The sequence below is a fragment of the Uloborus diversus genome, chromosome 2 (assembly GCF_026930045.1).
Source record: "Uloborus diversus isolate 005 chromosome 2, Udiv.v.3.1, whole genome shotgun sequence".
Taxonomy (NCBI): Eukaryota; Metazoa; Arthropoda; class Arachnida; order Araneae; family Uloboridae; genus Uloborus; species Uloborus diversus.
The window spans coordinates 99,513,915-99,532,381 of NC_072732.1; the positions used below are offsets into that span (position 1 = coordinate 99,513,915).

An 18,467-nucleotide genomic window follows, 5' to 3' on the forward strand; every position below is an offset into this window, starting at 1 on the left:
AAAATCATACACATTTAGCAGTAAATTACCGTCCATAACCCAGGGCTAAGGAAGAACTACTTGCAATTGACCAGACGGCCGGGTTATCACAGCTAGAGACTGCAGTTCTGTTTTTATTAGAACTCTTCAATCTAGCATAGTGAGTAACCAAACCGAAGGCAGATATTGTGATTAGCAGAGATAACTGGGCTGTCTGGTATATTGCAAATATCCTACACATTGTTTAATTTCCGTCCAACAGCATACTTTTGTTAGAAATTGGAACGTACTTTCCGCTTTTGAAGCACAAAATGTAAAAGAAAAAAAAGAGAGATGCAGGATGCTGAACATTAGTGCTTGTCCATTTTATACAAATACAAAAGTGACGACCAGCAACAGGCTCTGGGCCCAGCTAGACTGGTTCTAAGTCAATTTACAATCCCCAGTGAAGATCAATGGCCCTCTTAAAACTATCTACTCCCTTGCTCATTACCACCTCTTCCAGTAAGCTGTTCCAAGGTTCCACTAAACTGCAGGGGTGTCCATCCCCCCCAAGCTCAATGGCTCAAATATCCCCCCCCCCCCCAATTTTCTCGCTTTCGAATCGGGTTAAGGCTGTTCCGGTAGAAAAACATGCTAAACTTGACTCTTTGGGAACAGCGACAAAAAAAAATCTAATCGCCGGATTGCAATGAAACTTTTTACTATATCAGATGAATGTGTAAAAAACAACGTGCATGAAGTAAATTGCTGCTGAGTTACCTACATTTATCACAAAATGATATTAAAAAGTACTTTTTGTCAAATATGAAATATTTCTCTTGAACACATTCATGAAAAATCATCTAAACACAGAGATTCGAGATTTTTTTCTCTGAACCATAGAAACAATGTAGACGCATTGCAATTGAAATATTTTGTAAATATCATTAAAGAAATTTTCAATGCTCACGTGTTCTGAAACTTACTCGATTCTGTCCACTAATCTTATAGTTGCCTAAAGTGCCAATAGATGGCGTCAAAAACTCGAATAAGTAAGGATACGTGAAATTAAGGTCTATTTTATTAATAGCTCGGCTTTTTTCTCATTTTTATGCTAATAAATGATTCCATATGGACCATAAACTTTCTGTAACAAGTTTCATTCCTTCATATTCTTCATAAATCAGTCTAGATTTTTTCTTCTCTCTAAAACCAATTGTTCGTGATCGCGTGGGGATCCCGCCGGACAAATATCGCCATCAGTGAGTTTTGCAGATGAACTAGATTTTTGCGAAAAAGTGAGGCTTTCCATGTGTGTGCCTGAAGTGATGGCCAGTGGTATCGGATGTCAGTGCTTGTAGCTTATGCTTGAGGCGGCAGTGATTGTAGTCGAGGAAAGAGAAAGGGGGGAGGGAGGACATCCCCATGTGTATTTTCCGTGTTGTTAGAAACAGGTGGGTGAACAAGAAGTGGAGGATTGGCCTACAAGTGCTCGCCACAGAATCTTTCCTAATCCGCAATGAATGTCTTTCTAAATTGACGCAACAGAGATCATTAAAATTTCGTGATATTTTATTTCAACAACGATTTTAACTATTTTTCAAGAAGTAATTAATATTTTCTAATGTTAACGAAGGACAAAGATGATCTGAAAATAGTTCTTATTTAATAAAAAACCTTGCTCAATCCATTTGCGCAGGTGTGACATCTTTGTGCATATATTTGCCCTTTATAACAAAGAGCAAAGTATTATGTATGATAATATATGAACTTTCAAAAAAAAAAAAAAATTGAACTTGAAAAGTAAAGATTTTTACATATTGTGTGCGTACGCGTAATAGGCTCAAATCATTACCTTGTAGACACGAAACTTTTTTAGAAAGTAGGTACTTCGTATATTATGTAACGTTTAATGGTTTTTATATTTGAATGTATCAAAATTTTAAGACAAAGCTTAAAATTCTGGGAATAAATTGCAAATACAAGCATAAAAATGTCAAATTTGTGCAAATGGATTAAGTAAATCTTCATCTCAATTTTATACTTTAAAGTTTTAGACTTGGAAAAGCAACAGATTAAGTAAACATTATATTGATAAGCGTTTATTTAAATTGCACAGGAAGTATTATAGTGTGATCCGCGAGTTACTGACCATCAGCCAGTAAGTTGAACTAACTTATAACAAAGGTTTTGATTAGACCATTATGAAGATTACGTACGATATACTTACAGAGACATCTAGAAGTTTTCAAGGAAGTCACTTTTCTTACTGGTGCAAATTGTTATCAGATAAAATGTTGAATCGCCTTTTTCTAGGTTAAATTTAATTTTACAGGTTCATTTACTGAGATATGCTGATCAATGCTTATTCTCAGTGAAGGAAAAAAAATGCATTTAATAACTATCCATTTATGCTGTTTGTTATTGAAGGTTGGTCGATTACATGCATTGATCTAAAATGCCTTCAACGCCAGTAATTGACAAACACGATCTACCTGTAGTAATGACAATGACATAGTTAAATGGTAGTTTTAAAGCTTTTTTCTTTATACCAAAGTAATTACAAACATTTTTATGCTAAAGATATGAATGTGTATAGTACAACTTTTATTGAGAAAAAAAATATTTTAACCATTAATTGACTAGCTTGGTTAATTACTAATGCTCCAGATCAGCGGTTCCCAACCAGCATGTTGTGACTTCCAAGGGAGTCGAAGAATTTCTTATAAGAGAACACATTCAAAAACATATCATTAATAAGTTTAAAAACTAAAATATGTAGAGGAAAAAAATCATTTTAGAGAAGCATCAATATTTGAGCATAGTGGCGAATTTAAAGAGCCTGATAATCCCTCAGCATTATTACATTTTGGTTTACGGACTTGCATCCCTACAAATTGCCGCGAATGAGTCGAAAAAAACCTCCCTATAACATTATCTAAAACTGTCTGAAAGTTCGTTTTTGGAACTTCAATATCGAATTTTTTTGTGAGACAGTCTCTTAACCCCAACCCTCATCCTGAAAGATGTCATGTAATTGCGTTTTTGGGACTTAATTTTGGAAATATTTCGAGAAGTTTCTAGAACCCTATCCCATTCCCTAAAAATAGCAAAGAAATGGATTTTTAAGCTTTCAATTTCGGAAAAATTTCACAGGAGTGCCTTCTATTCCTTTTGCATAATTAAAGACCGTACAAACATTCCTTTTCAGGATTTAAATTTTAAAAAAAATTCCGGGTGAGGGTCTCCGATCGTTTTGCCTTGCCATCTAAGATAATCTACTATTCTATTTCTGAAACTTAAATTTCCAAAGTTTCCTTCATATTACCCCCAATCATTTCTCTCCCCCCCCCCCCCAATCACTAAAACTTGATTAAAATACGTTTTGGAGACTTCAATTCCGGAAAAATTCCGGGGGAGAGGCTACCTATCCAAACATTTGCCTAATATTTAAAGGAACAAACAAAAAATACGAACAAAAAGACTATTTTTTTAAAAAATATTTCTAAAATCCAGGAGGTTCCAATGGCCCCTCCTCACCCTGATTTCCCAAATGACGGACCTGAAATAAACTTTGAAACGAAATCCAGGAAGGATAGATCATTTTATTGATTTTTAAAATATTTTTGGGGGAATACCCCATTGGATCTCCCTTTTTGCTACATATTTTCCTGGTTTTCACCTCTCTAGCCCTTCCGAAGAATGCTCGTAGTCATAGTATATATTCCATTCTCCTCCAAATAAAAATGATGACAATCAAATGACTACTCATCATCGAAGGGGGGGGGGGGGAGTTCACTAATCTTGCTAAAACAAAAGGAAAAAAAACAGTATTTAGTTAAAATTTCATCACGTTTGGGAAGCAGAGAAGTGCTTGAACTAAATCGAATAAGTAACTTTTCTAACTTGGTTGTCTGTTTTCTGCTCAAGTCATTGTGGCAAAACAAGACGCATGTTTTATTCTGATCAACGTTTTGAATACAATCAACTTTAAACTATAATACTCAAAAATATACTGTCGTGAAATGTATGAAAAATTTACATTTTCCCCAATCAAAATTGAACGTTTATATCTCTCATATACAGTCGGCTTCCGCTCCAAAGCGATTCAACTTACGCCAAATGCCTATAACACGAGTTTTTCTCGAGTAACGAATGTTAGAGCTAACGCTAATTTCTCACCCACAACACGAAAACTTTTAGAAAGGAATCGTGGCGCAAAATGACGGCTTCGCTATTTACTACTAAATATTAGTTTCGTGAATATACTTTCATCCTTTTAGCATCACTAATGCTCTAGTTCCCACCCAGCGCTAGTCAAAACATCGCTTTGTTAGTGTGTATAAATAACAACTCCACAATTTTCTTTTAATATTTTAAATTCTAAATATGAAAGGTGATGAAACATTCTGCACCAAAGCACGCTGTTTCATGCTATGTTTGTGAAGATAGAAGGAAAAAGTGAAAATTTGTGACAAGATAACGAATTCTTGAACGCTTGAAACTCTAAAAAATGGTTCGAAGGCAGTGGCGAATTTACCAGGGGGGTGGTGGAGACGACCGCCCCCTCCGTAACTGTCATTTTCGAAAACCAATAATATAGAATTAAAGGAATTACTAGCTTTCGCTATTAATTTCAATCAAGTACATTCCACAAATTTGCTTTAAATTAAGTTGAGACAGTGTAGTCGAAGATGGACAGCATTACCCACTTTTTAATTTGAAACCGAAGCTCGCCCCTCCCTTCTTTTTTGAACATTAATAATTTTTATATTTCTATATGTATCTTCCAACCTTTTTCTTCCATGGACTACACTATACTGGTATGATGATACATTTTGCTATGATTTAGAACAGTGGTTTCTAACCCTGGGGGTGATAGCCCCCAAAAGGGAGATTTAACTCTTGAGGCGGGCGATAAGTTTGTGAGGGGTGATAGGGGGTGATTAAAATTTAAAATACAGGCTAAAAGGGGGTAATTGATTCCCTCCCCCCTACGTAGTGGGTTGAGGGGAGGAATATGGCTTTCACGTTTTTCAACCGCCACCCCCTTGAAAAGAATGTAAATCCGCCACTGATCGAAGATAGCACAGCAATACTGTATAGTACTATTACAGTGTAGTGCTTTATTATTACTGCATACTGTATATGTACCGTACTGTTTTTTTTTTCATGTCTCTCTCTCCCATTGATAATTGATATTGTGCATCGTTTGAATACTGCTGTTTTTTTAAAAATACGGTAAAAATTCAGCTGTTTATGCAAGAAACGGTAATATATTGTTAAGAAATGGTCTGGAACAGTTTAAAGGGTGTTTAAAAATGTCTTAAATAATTGGATAAGTTAATACAAAATTCGTATATTGTACACGTATATTTGTATATAACACACACACAAAATCAACTCCTTCAAAGTTTCAGTAAAGATACTAAAGTTAGTTGAAATCTATGATCTAATAAACTTTAATTTTAAAAGCACCAGCTTTGATACGGTGCTCCAAAACTTGAATTTGTTTATGTATATATATGTTTTTTTTTTTTTTTAATTATAAAATGAGAAAAAGCTTACTGATGATCAATTGGGTGACAGAGGATTAAAAACAGCAACAATAGTGATAATAATAATGAACAGAAATTTAAAATTAACTTTAAATTTCTTTCTATTAGAATTATGTTGTCTGAAAATTAATTTTTTTCTCTCTTTTTTCTTCAAGTCCTTATTCTATTATACCCTTCTCAAATAGTTTCAATTATGCGTGCTCAGTCATTTAAAACGAGGGGCATCATGACCGGATAATTGGACAGTTCGGGCAATTAGAGTTTGGATAACTGGAATCCTACTTTGATATAACACAAATGTAATGTATCTTCAAATTCAGAAACCTGTAATTCTGTTATGGGGGAAAAATTCACTTCAGAGAACTCATAATTTAAAAATATTGATTTTATTTTTAAAAAACCATTTTTTGTGAAGTTATTTCTGAAATTAGATTTTTTTGGAGTTTTAAATAATAAAAAATGTAATAAACATCCATGGAATGACACAACCAATGATTAAAAAAATTATAATAACGAAAATTTAAAAGAATCGCCGTTTTTGGTTCTGGACCAAAAATGGCCGCCAGGGGGGGGGATTTTGGAATGCCTCCCCTTTGTAAAATTTTTGTTTATACAATGTCTACAAGCATGCCGAGTTTCATAATTTTATCACAATTTGCAGTTTCTTCCCCGTAGCCCCCCGACTATTTCCAAGTTAGGCGAAAACTAAGATCGATCTCGGGGGGGGGGGGGGAGCTGTTCCTCCCCCTCTTTGCACGACTGGGCCCTGTTAAATGCCGTAAAAAACTATGTTTTCTTCTTCAAAATTTTAAAAGATTCGTACCACCAAGTTTTCTCTGTAATTCCATGGTAATTTTTGTGGACCTTTGTCATGAACAAAAGGTAAAATTCCTCGTAAAGATTAAAAAAATGTGACCTTTCAAAGACAATTTTCTTTTAAACTGTCCAAGTCTGATTTAACAAACTTTCCAGTCTTTTCTATTACTATTTAGCAATTTCTATAAATTCAGCATGAAGGAAACAAAGCTTCTAAAGATTAATATTTAAAAAAAAAAAAACTACATTAGATTGACAACTTTTATTAGTAGATTTAATAGCCAAAAAGAAGACATTTCTAAAATATGTTGCGATAAATTTACCGAAGTTTCCGCGGTTAAAAAGATGAACCCTTGTTATAACGAAATCATTTCTGATCTAAACTTCAAATCGAAGCAAAAATGCTCTCATCTCATTTCTCTGCAGCGGTTTTGTTTGCTTTTCCGATTCCTTCGCGCTGTCAATGCCTGAAGGCACTTGAGGGGTGTCTTTCGAACAATGAAAGACATTCCTCACTGACTCCTCTGAAGAACAATATCTCCTCCACACAAATTCCGGTTTAGAGATCCCCTTTTCTGGATGTCGCGTAAATCCTGTCAGTTGTAAAACTAGTTTGCGGCTAAAACGTACAACGAGCATGATGCTTTCGTCACAACCAGGGTGCAACATTTTGCGCCATCTATTGGGTAAAGGAAGTTTTTTTCATAAAATGGGACACTCTTAAATATAACAATTTTTAGAGTGTGTAATTTCCAGTCAAATTCATCGGGGGAGGGGGTGGGTGTAGCGCTAACAAATAGCATTTTGAATTGAAATATTGTTGGATTGTTGACTCGCCTTGCCTTCCCAAATGTTACAACGTGCACCTTGAGTAATCAAGTTTTGGGTACCCCTGAATTCTGCTACACCTTTCTTTTTTTTTTCAAAAGCATGAACAATTACAGGAAGAGTGGATTCCACTTTCTGGCTTGGAATGGAGTCATCACTAAATGCACACAATATGAATCTATGCAATATGAATCTTATTTTAATGTCCCTTAGATAGGGGGTCCCGGGGTTTCTCCCCCGAAATTTTTTTGAAATTGTAGTTTTAAAACCAGTTTTAGGCGATCTCTGGTGATGTTAGGGGTATAAAAGGTTTGCTGTGCCCTTCCCGGTAATTTTTCAATATTGAAACTTTTTTAGACTATCTGTGATAACGTTAGGGAAAGAAGAGATCGTAGGGTTCATCCCAGGAAAATTTTCAAAATTAAAGTCTTAAAAATGCTATCTATGGTTGGGGGAAAAGCAGTTTGCTAAAATTGAAGCTCTAAAATTGCAATTATAGCCGACCTTTGTGACGTTAAGAAAAAGAGTTTTCGGAAGCTCTCCCGGAATTTTCTCGAAAATGAAGCCCTAAAAACTAAATTTAACATGATTTTTTTACTTTCTTCTATATCTAATATATATTAGATATAGAAGAAAGTAGTGGATTCGTGCAAATTTTCCAATTTCGAATCTTGATGGATTCGAACGTTTTGAGGTGTGCTGAGTTCATTTCGACTCAGAAGGCGCCGACTTGCAAAAATTATTGAGGGGGCTACACATCACCGGGGGTTTAGGTGGTTATGCAATCCCACGGAGGTTCCCCCCCCCCCCCAATAAAGGTCAGATTTTTGTACCTTGAAAATGCCAATTTACATATTTTCTGGTGTTTAATTTAAACAGACAAATGTGACATGGCGTTCTTACCGTAAAACAATCTAAAAAATGGTATACAAATTTTCTAGTTCAACTGGATCACGTCACTTGTCTTAGAAAGAGACAGTTTTTTGTTCTTTTCTACGGGGAGCCGTGCAGTGCCGTAGCGAGGCATTGAAAAAGGTAGGGTACTTGACTTGCATGGAAGGGCACTCCTAGAGATGTTGACTTTAAAAAAAAATATTGTGAAGGGCGGGGGGGGGGGGGGGGGAGGGGGTCTTGCCTTGGGAAATTTTCTAAATTTGAGATCAAAAATAGTGAGCTTCAAAGTCTTTTTTAAAGCATTTTAAAGTCATTTAATCAACATTAGAACCCCGAAAACTCGACAAGCCTGACACATATTTTTTGGCTTTGAAAAAAGGAAACAATAATTACAAACACGCACAGTATTTTTGTAAAAAGGTAATTTAATTAACGCATGTTTTTAAGACCAGTTGTTTTTTCATAAGTGATATCGGCTGACATATTCAAGTGTAAATGCAGTTTCTCAATGTCTAGGTCATTTTTGAAGAACTCACTTGATTTTTCAAAATTTGTTTCACTTTTGTTTAATAAAAGCAAGCACTCTTGTTCAACTGCAATGACCTATGTGAGTCCAGTTGATGTAAACCGCCCAATAATGCAAGATTGTACCATTTCACAAACCTCAATGTATTGCCTTGTAGTACTTCGGGATTTTGAAAGTGTGTGGTGAGCTGGCTTTGTTATTTTCATACTTCTTTGGTATACCTCGATTCCGAAGAAGCGAAAGGATCATCATTTTGTGATGGTTTTCCTTTTAAACACAATTTCTAAAAGCATTCAAAACTATCACGCCTCCCATTTAATATACAAAATCAAAGTCTCATATATTTTTTCCAGATCAGCATAGATGAGCGCGCCGCAGCGCTGCCCACTAGCAACAGACTTGACCCGTAAGTTCGCGCACTGGGACAAATTCTTAGCGTGCTTGCAGCACCGTAACACCATCATTATTCACACCACTCGTTTTCAGTTAACCTGCTTACTACCATAATAATTATTTGTTTTAACTCATTACTGAATGTATTCTACAAGGTAAACTATCTTTAAACAAGGAAAATAAAAGATAAATTTATGAGTTTAGAAAGCATAAAATGACTAATAATTTTCTTGATTTATTGGGGGGGGCTCTGCCCCCTCAAAAATATTTTTGAGGGGGCTCGGGCCCCCTCAGGCCCCATGGAGTCGGCGCCACTGTTTCGACTATTTTTGGAAAATGTCTGTCTGTCTGTGTGTGTGACATCTGTGTGTGACCAGTTTTTTGTGGTCCCTCTACAGCAAAAACTACCGCGTGAAATTGAACGAAATTTGGTACACATATGTGCCCCTATGTGAACTTGTGCCCATTGGTTTTTGGCGCGAATTCCTTCAAGGGGGGTGGAGCAATGGGACCTTTTTTGAGTTACGCGTGCTTGCTATTCCTCAGGAAGTAACTGGCGGAATCAAACAAAATTTGGTCCATATGTTGCCATCAACAGGAACAGGTGCAGATTCAATTTTGGTGTCAATAACTCAAACGGGGGTTGAGCTATAGAACGTTTTTTGTCGTCAATTGTGACTGCTGTATCTCAAGAAATAATGAACGGAATGAAAGAAAAATTTATCAACAAGTAGCCCTTAGTGGGTATAAGAGCTGATTTTTATTTTGGTGTCAACAGCTAGAAAGGGAGTAGCGCAATCGCCCGTTCTTTTTTTCCATTGTGAGTGCCCTATCTCAAGAAGTAATACTATGTTCTGGTTGAAATTTGGAATATATGTTAATCCATATGTAAACAGGCTTTGGTTCAATTTTGACGCCAATCGCTCAGAGAGGTGTTGATCTTTTTTCTTTTTTTGCGAATAAAAATAGCTTTATTAATGCAACAATAAGAAAGATAAATCGTAATAGATTGTCGTCTGCGTATTTCTCGTGATTTTAATTGTATGGAAATGATCGGAAATATTATCTCAATGATTTAAAATTTTTAACTGTTGCCATCTTATGTTTGTTAACAAATAAAATATTTGTAATTAATTCAAGCAAGGCTTTTAAAATAACTTTCGCTCTTTGCTTTGCTTTTGCAATAATTCAGACATTGGGATGGTCGTCTAGCTTTTGCATGTGTAATTTTGTTTTTGTTGGGAATATTGCATACTGTCAAGCATGGGGAGGGATCAGAAAAAAAAAAAGAAAAATATAGAAGAAAGTTTCGTGATGGCCACAACATACTAGTTAATAATGTTGACGAGAATGGGGGGGGGGGGCGCTCCACTTCAATTTTCGAACTTGTAGCTTTAAAAATGCAGTTTTGATAGATCTTGATATTGTTAATGGAAATTGAATTTCTGTGCCATTATCCCGGCAATTGTTTGAAATTGATACTCCAAAAACTCAATTCTAGGCTTGTCTTTTATAGTGTTAAGGAAAGAGGGTGGAATCAGGGGCTCTCTCCTATAAAATTTTTCAAAATTGCAGTACTACACTCTGTGGTATAAAGAGGGTGTTATTGTGGTGCTACAGTGGGGGCGCTCTCGTGGAAGTTTTCCAAAATTGAAGTTGCATATCCAAAAAAGATGGATCAGACACATCCTGACATATGTTTCGAAAATTCTCAAAGATTGATTCAGCTATTCAGCACACATCCAATATCAGAACTCGAGAATTTTCATGAATCGGATATCCTTCTATACATATCAGATGTAGAAGAAAGTAAATATGATGTACGAAAAATAATTTAAACACCTTAAGAACAGACTGTTCTACCTCCATCAGCGAAAACCAACATCACTGAAAGTTTTAATAAAAACCATCTAATGATAAATTGAAACAATCAGTTTAAAAATGGTAGAGAAGATGAGAGTAAATTGAAATGAGAAAAATTCGTCATAAGCTTAAACTCGTTAATAAAAAAAATATATTAATTGTCGATTAGAAGGATAAAAAATATGTTATTTGCAAAATTCAAAACTAGTTCTTAACGATTGTCGAGGTGCAAATGAATTAATGGAAGACTACAGTATACTGATCAGAATTATTACAAAGAATAAAGCATTTTTAATCTCTCTCCCTCTCATCATTTTTGACACATGCATTCATCATGCAAAATTGTGCTACTAAAAATGAAAAGAAATCAAATCGTCTGATCCAGCTTTGAAAGGAACACCAACTCCACGCCGTCTGTGATGTTCCCTTCATTGAAAAAGAGACACGGTCATTAAATTTTGGAAAGAGTACCCAGTGGCGGATCATGGGATTGTGAGGCCCCAGGCGCAGCCTTATCCGGAGGCCCTCTATTGACACAACAAAAACGATATAGTTTATTAATATTAAAAATACAGAAAATCATAAATGTATATATATATATATATATATATATATATATATATATATATATATATATATATATATATATATGATAAAAAACAAGTTTTGGAAGAGGTGGGGGCGCAGTTACATTCTTATTTAAAAGGGAAAAAACGACATTTCTGACAAAAAAAACTACATTTTTTCGTAACTTAGTCAGTGCAAGGGGAGATTTCCACCGAGCCCCCGATTTCTGGCATTTAGCAAAATCCCAGCTTTACCCAGTTTTCCAATGCAAGTGTAATTTAGTGGCGCAACCAGAAAAAAGTCTTTGGAGGGAGGGACACTTAACAAAAAAAAGAAAAGAGAAAACCTGTGATCTGAGAAGTGAAGGGGGGTCCAGGTGTTCTCCCCCCGGAAAAATGTTGAAACTTGAAGTTTTAAAAACGTAATTTTAGACTTTCTTTGCTGATGTTTGGGAACAAAAAGGTGCAGGTGTTTCAGCGGAAAGTAGTAGAAATTGAAGCCATACAAACGCGATTATAGGCCATATTTATCAACGTTAGGGTAAGGGATGGAGCCAATGGAGTGCCCCCAATCAATCTTTTTTTTAAAATAGATCGAAATCAATTTATCTCTCTCTCCCCCCCCCCTCCCTATTTTCGAAATTGAAGTTTCAAAAACGCAATTGTAGACAAACTTTACATGATAAACAATTTTTCAAGAAAGAGGTGCTGAATCTCTTCCGTGAAAATTTGTTCAAAAATTATGGTCCTAAACTTCAGCATTTTTTTTTTTTACTCAGGGGCTATTCCAATTAAGTTTTTTTAAGTGTAGTTTAAAAAAACTTGATTTTTTTATAATATTAAAGGAGTTCGGGGACCCTTGCTCGAATATTTCCTGAAATTTAAGTCTTAAAAAGGCGATTCTTAAGACCATATTTTGTAACCAGTACATTTTTCGAGGGTCATTTAATAAGTCATCAATGAAGCCCTTTTATATTCGTTCCTTTATTTATTTATTTATTTTTCGACTTCAGTTGGATGATGAATTTCTTTTGTAGTACGTTTACAGAATGAAGAAAATATGAAAGAAACATCAGAATTCCTGAGTATCCAGATTTTTTAACAGTATTTTACTGGAATTGTTTATTTTCTTCTGAAATTCAAAATTCGAAAATCCTTATTCTTCAGAAGTTTTCAAGTAAATCTAAAAGCCTATGTTTTTAAAATAAAATTTTTAAACCATTACCATCATTTTTTTTCGAAGCATTAAAACACGCTCTTTGCCTGTGTAGAATATGGCATATGTACACTCCTGAAAATGAAACTTAAACACTTCTATAGTTGGGGAAAACCTAACCTGGCAGCATTGTGAAAGTTACGCAGGTCTAATTCTTAATTATAGCATTGCGACGCTGTCAGGTTAGGTTTGCCCCAACTACAGTTTATAAAACTTTTGCCTTTAATGAGTAAATCAATCTTTATGATGTAGAAATTGTAATATGTATTACAAACAAATGGCACCAGTGTAGTCCAAAAAACTTGATTTTCTTATAATATTAAAGGAAGGCAGTTCGGGGAACCTTGTTCGAATGTTTCCTGAAATTTAAGTCTTAAAAAGGCGATTCTTAAGATCATATTTTGTAACATTAGGGTCAGTAATTTTTCGAGGGTCATTTAATAAGTCATCAATAAAGCCCTTTTATTTTCGTTCCTTTATTTATTTATTTATTTTTTGACTTCAGTTGGATGATGAATTTCTTTCGTAGTACTTTTACAGAATGAAAAAAATATAAAAGAAACATCAGAATTTTTGAGTATCCAGATTTTTTGACAGTATTTTCCTGGAATTATTTTCTTCTGAAATTCAAAGTTCGAAAATCCTTATTCTTCAGAAGTTTTCAAGTAAATCTAAAAGCCTATGTTTTTAAAATAAAATTTTTAAACCATTACCATCATTTTTTTTTGCGAAGCATTAAAACACGCTCTTTGCCTGTGTAGAATATGGCATATTTACACTCCTGAAAATAAAACTGAAACACTTCTATAGTTAGGGAAAACCTAACCTGGCAGCATTGTGAAAGTTATGCAGGTCTAATTCTTAATTATTGCATTACGACGCTGTCAGGCTAGGTTTGCCCCAACTACAGTTTATATATAAAACGTTTACCTTTAATGAGTAAATCAATCTTTATGAAGTGGAAATTGTAAAATATATTACAAACAAATGGCACCAATGAAAGAAGGAGAACACTCAAAATCAACTACTTTCGCAGCAGAGGCATTTAAAATTTTTATAGTAATTTTATAAAGCGTTTTTGCAATGAATCAACAGATGTTCCTTTTCTCTGTAATGGAAATATAATTTAAAGAAGAATGAACAGTATATTTTTTTCCAAAAGCTATACCTTTGTACCATTAAACCTATTTGTTCAAAACACCATATCATCATTTAACACCATGATAGCAGCATTATTCTAAAAATTAAAGTTGTTAAAACATATCATTAAACTTATCTCAAAAAAGAATGGTCTTGTCGTTGATTGAAGACAGAGCAAAAGCACGTTCACGAGCACGAGTGAATCAAAACAGCGAATGACGAACGTTCTTCGTTCTTCCTCCAAAAAAAGAAAAAATTCCTGCGTTTTCCAAATTAATTATTTAACTAAATATGTCATAAAGCTATTTTGTTACGGGTTGGTTACTGGTGGGAAAGCGGGAAACTTTCCAAAAAGTAAAGAAAGAAAACACAGCTGTGCCATTGTGCCGATGGCTTCGATCTGGACCCCCCACAGATCTGTCTGATCCCTTAGGCTCCCTTCTAGATAAGGAAGGGCAATATAATTGTTCGTCAAGAAAAGTGACCATTCGAAGAGGTCGAATTACGTCGAGTTACATCCCATTTAATAAAAGTTCCTACTTGCCTTAAAAACACCGACTCGGGCATAATCTCACAAATGACGACTGGGATATTTTGAGGACTGATATAATGCTGCGACAAATAACGACTGGTTATCGTTTGTTTGGGGGGGGGGGGGGGGTCTAACCCCCCTCTAGACACGTTCTTGGCCAGGCCCTGAGCTATAAATTTTGGCCCCCCCCCTGCATCAAAATCTGTAGGGTCCTTCTCTAGAGGTCAGCAGTGTATATTTGTAATGTTAATAAATCTTAGTGCTAGTTTTTTTTTTTCTTTTTTTAAAATTTTTCCTTCAATTTCTTGGGCCGTTGGGCCCCTTACGGAGGTGGGCCCCCCCGCACTGCGGGATCTGCGGGGCAGATCCGGGCCTGTCCTTGGCTATTCCAATTAAAGCAAATATCTTCGTGATCAATAGTGTTTTTTTTTTTTTTTTGAACAAGATGAATATTCTTTATTCAGCCGAGTAGTAAGTGGTCGAGTGTACGGAGTACTCGGCCAAAAAACTGCTTGGAACGGGAAAAATCATTCTAGCAAGACTAACTGCATTTTATCGGAAAGTACTAAATAGTTTTGCGGAGTATTTAAAAACATACTATTTTGTACTGAAATTCTGGGAAGAATGAGGAAAATCCAAACTCCTGGGGAAATCTAAACAGAGGCACCTGAAGCCTGTTGCCCCTTAAGACTCAGGGGGCCCTATCTCTATTGGGAGCAATGAGCAATCATCCCGCGCCTAAAATCCATGATTATCTATCAATTTCCATGAGTTTTGAGGATTTATCATGGAAAACCATAATTTTGAGGATGTGACACTTGGCAGCTCCGAGGCCCCCTGCTTTGCTGGAGGCCCCAGCTATCGCCTCATGCGCCTATGCGTGATCCGCCCCTGAGAGTACCAGGGTCGTCGCTAGGTCAGAAAACTGGGGAGGGGGGTACGCTTTTGGAGGCCCGTTAATTGTTTCAAACACATGTTCCAATATGCAGAGAGCGAGAGAATGTCTCAGTTTGAAACTCATTGTTTATAGGAATTTTGCTGATATAAAGCAGTAAGATTAGTCAGTTATTATTTGAGTTGTGAGTAAGTACTTTTATAAAATACAAATAAATTCATTCTGGTCTGAATAAAAGTTTTGTAATAAGTGACCTATTAAAGCAACTTCTGAAACAAATAATGCTACCCCCGAAAATGAGCAATTAATTTTCCACCATTTCAGACATCTCTTTTCTTACTCTTGTTCTAACTTTCCTCACAAAATATTTGTTTTTTATTTTTAATAAGGTGGTTTCCAAGTAACTTTCTTAAAATCAAGTGCTAACTTCAAATTATAACAAAAAGTTTTTTTGAGCAATCACGATTCGCAACTCCAACAAACTATAGGGGGCGCTGCAGCCACTGTCTAATGGCCGACGCAAAAACTAAAACAAACGCACGCTGTAACGTGACACCCGCTTTGACCTGATTCAAAATAGAACTTCTTCCATACCCATAAAAGTCAAATAGCAATAAGTATAAAGAACGAAATAGTATTCAGTTAGAAACGAAAGCTCGATATTTGAGCATATAAAAATTGGAAGAATTTCCAAAATTTGAATTAACTAAAACAAAGATCACTAAAAAAACCGTGCGATTTATTTATTTAATTAAATAATACACACACACACACAAAGTTCTACTATGTTACCCAAAGAGTGCAAAAAAATAGAGTTTACAAGTATTTAAATAACTGTAGATTTATTTTTGCTTCTTAGAAGCCTTGATTCAAAATTTTCATATTACTGTTGTAATTACTATTCGCAACTCCAACAAACTATAGGGGGCGCTGCAGTCACTGTTAAATGGCGGAGGAAAAAACTAAAACAAACGCACGCTGTAACGTATAAATTGCTTCTAAACTTAGGAAATGATATTTTTGTTCGCATGTATGATTTTTTGTTCTTTATTCATTAGAAAAGATTTTTCAAAGTCTTTTGGTTATTCTGATCCATGTAGAAAGAGATTAGAAATCAAAAAGTATTACGAAAGTAAAAAATTATGCAGAACACACAGTAAGTTGTTCTGAAGCAGCCATTCTCACGATGTTGAATTCGGAATTCATAAATTTTTGGTTCGCTTCGAACGGCATTTTCATTCTGTACCGTTTTTTCTATACATTAGTACATATTAAGTTTAGTTTCGTGACATTTCCGGCATTTGTTGACATTTTTGTCACATAGTGCACATACGTGGCAGACTGTCAAGAGTAACGTTTAATACTAGATAATTTATTTCTATGACTATATGATTGGATATCAAAAGAAATCATGCATTTAGTTCATTCGTCATGGAAATGATTTACCTGATATGCGAAATCTTGTCAAGATACATTATTCTTTCACACAATTTTAAAACCATAACCCTATAAACAGAGTTTTGGCGAACTTTTATTTTTTATTGTTCAAATTCTTAACATTCTTTCTGGATTTTTCAATCTGTTCTGCGATAAATATTTTCAAGAAAATTTATTTGCATACTATCTATTTCAGTAGGATACTGTAGTAACAAAGGTTATTTAAATCATTTATGTCGAATTAGGTTAAGGAAAAGTGTCCAGTCAATGCTGTTAAGTTCGTTTTTTTTTCATCGAATTAAAAAGCTGATATTTATTCAAATTCACTCAGAACAAGATAAATAAAATGTGTACTCACAGTTTATATCAGATATTTTTGATGTTACGCTGTTGCGGATGATGATTCCAAATGATGAATTACGCAAATAAAAAAAATACACATAACAAACTATTTGTTTTGCCCAAAATGAACACATGGAACGCAATGTTTTAGTTTTGTCGGCAGTTTTGTAAATCTCCGCAAGGTAGCGTATTCGAGCGCTGGAGTTGCGAATTGCTTATTGTTCTCATTTGACTGTTTTTGATGTTCCGTGCCTTTTTCAGCTTGCACCAGAAGCCTCTGCAGCACCACCGCCCACCGTCCTCTGCCGGCAGCGCGGGGCGGCTGCTCCAGTCCTGAGCTATCCGCTTCTCCTGGTCGGAGGCACTCATGTCCAACACTCACGCACGCTCAAACACTCACACATATACACACACACATGCCTACGTGCACACACACAGGTTTACGCACACACACAAGCCTACACACTTACACACACAACTATGCACACGTAACCGCTAGTGTTCCCGCTAGGCCGTTTTTGAAGGGTGCAGCGCCCTGCCCTTTTCCATATCAGCAGAATGCGCCCTGCCCTTCTTTTAGATCGCGAAATGCGCCCCGCCCTTTTCAAAAATAAGAAATTGCACCTTGTGTTTTTAAAAAGATGCCTCAACCATCGTTTCGACCTGCCACGATATCGGGGCAATTTTATTTGTCCAGCAATCATCTGTAAAAATGCCCATGTCTTATCCTTGTTCCCAGAATTTCACCCTGAAAACGGCCCCATAAACAAAAGGGGAAGCAAACACCCAGGCAAAGAGGGGATGAGATTCTCAGAATTCAAACAGGCTTATCAGTAGGAAACAAAGGCATGTTCTTCCCCTCTACTGAAGGTTGGTTTTTGAAAGGTTGTGGGAAGGAGTGGGGGTCTTCTGGGAAGGGAGAGATCTTTGCTTCATTCCTTCCCATCCTTGATCTTCTGAGAATCAACAATGAGAGAGGGAATAGGACCATTTCCTAACATTTCAGCCCTTTGTGTCCGTTTTTCGTCTGCACGTGGAAATTAGGCTTAGCTAATTACAGCGCATTGCTAGTGATTCTGTAGCAATCTTTTCATATCTGTTTCTGGAAAGTTAACTTTCTGATTGTTTCCTAAGAAGAACATAGTACAAAGCTTACTGGGCTAAAATGCAAGGGTATTTTTTAAATATCTTGGATTTTTAACCCCCATCCCCAGCCCCCTCTAAAAAGCCGTTTGAAATGGAAACATCGCATTGACAGGGCGTTCATTCAATTCTTTCCTTTTTGCTAAGCATTTTTCTTATCTTTGTATATGTGTGTTGTGTGTGTGTGTGTGATTCATATAACAGATTATTTAAAACACTTATTGACATAATAAAAAGCATACTTTTGACATACTTGTGCTTTTTTCTAACAAAAATAATCTTGCACTGTTTCTTTTTCTTTTATAAATATTATACAATTGATTTTTTTTTAAAAATCACACAATTAAAATGCCAAAA

The 18,467-nt window shown here is 35.6% G+C and overlaps 1 protein-coding gene across 3 annotated transcripts in view; it reads right to left on the reverse strand.

Annotated features, from left to right (window-relative positions):
* Positions 1–18,467, reverse strand: part of LOC129217194 (histidine protein methyltransferase 1 homolog) — a 70,648-nt gene that overhangs the window by 17,117 nt on the left and 35,064 nt on the right. The window lies entirely within an intron of this gene.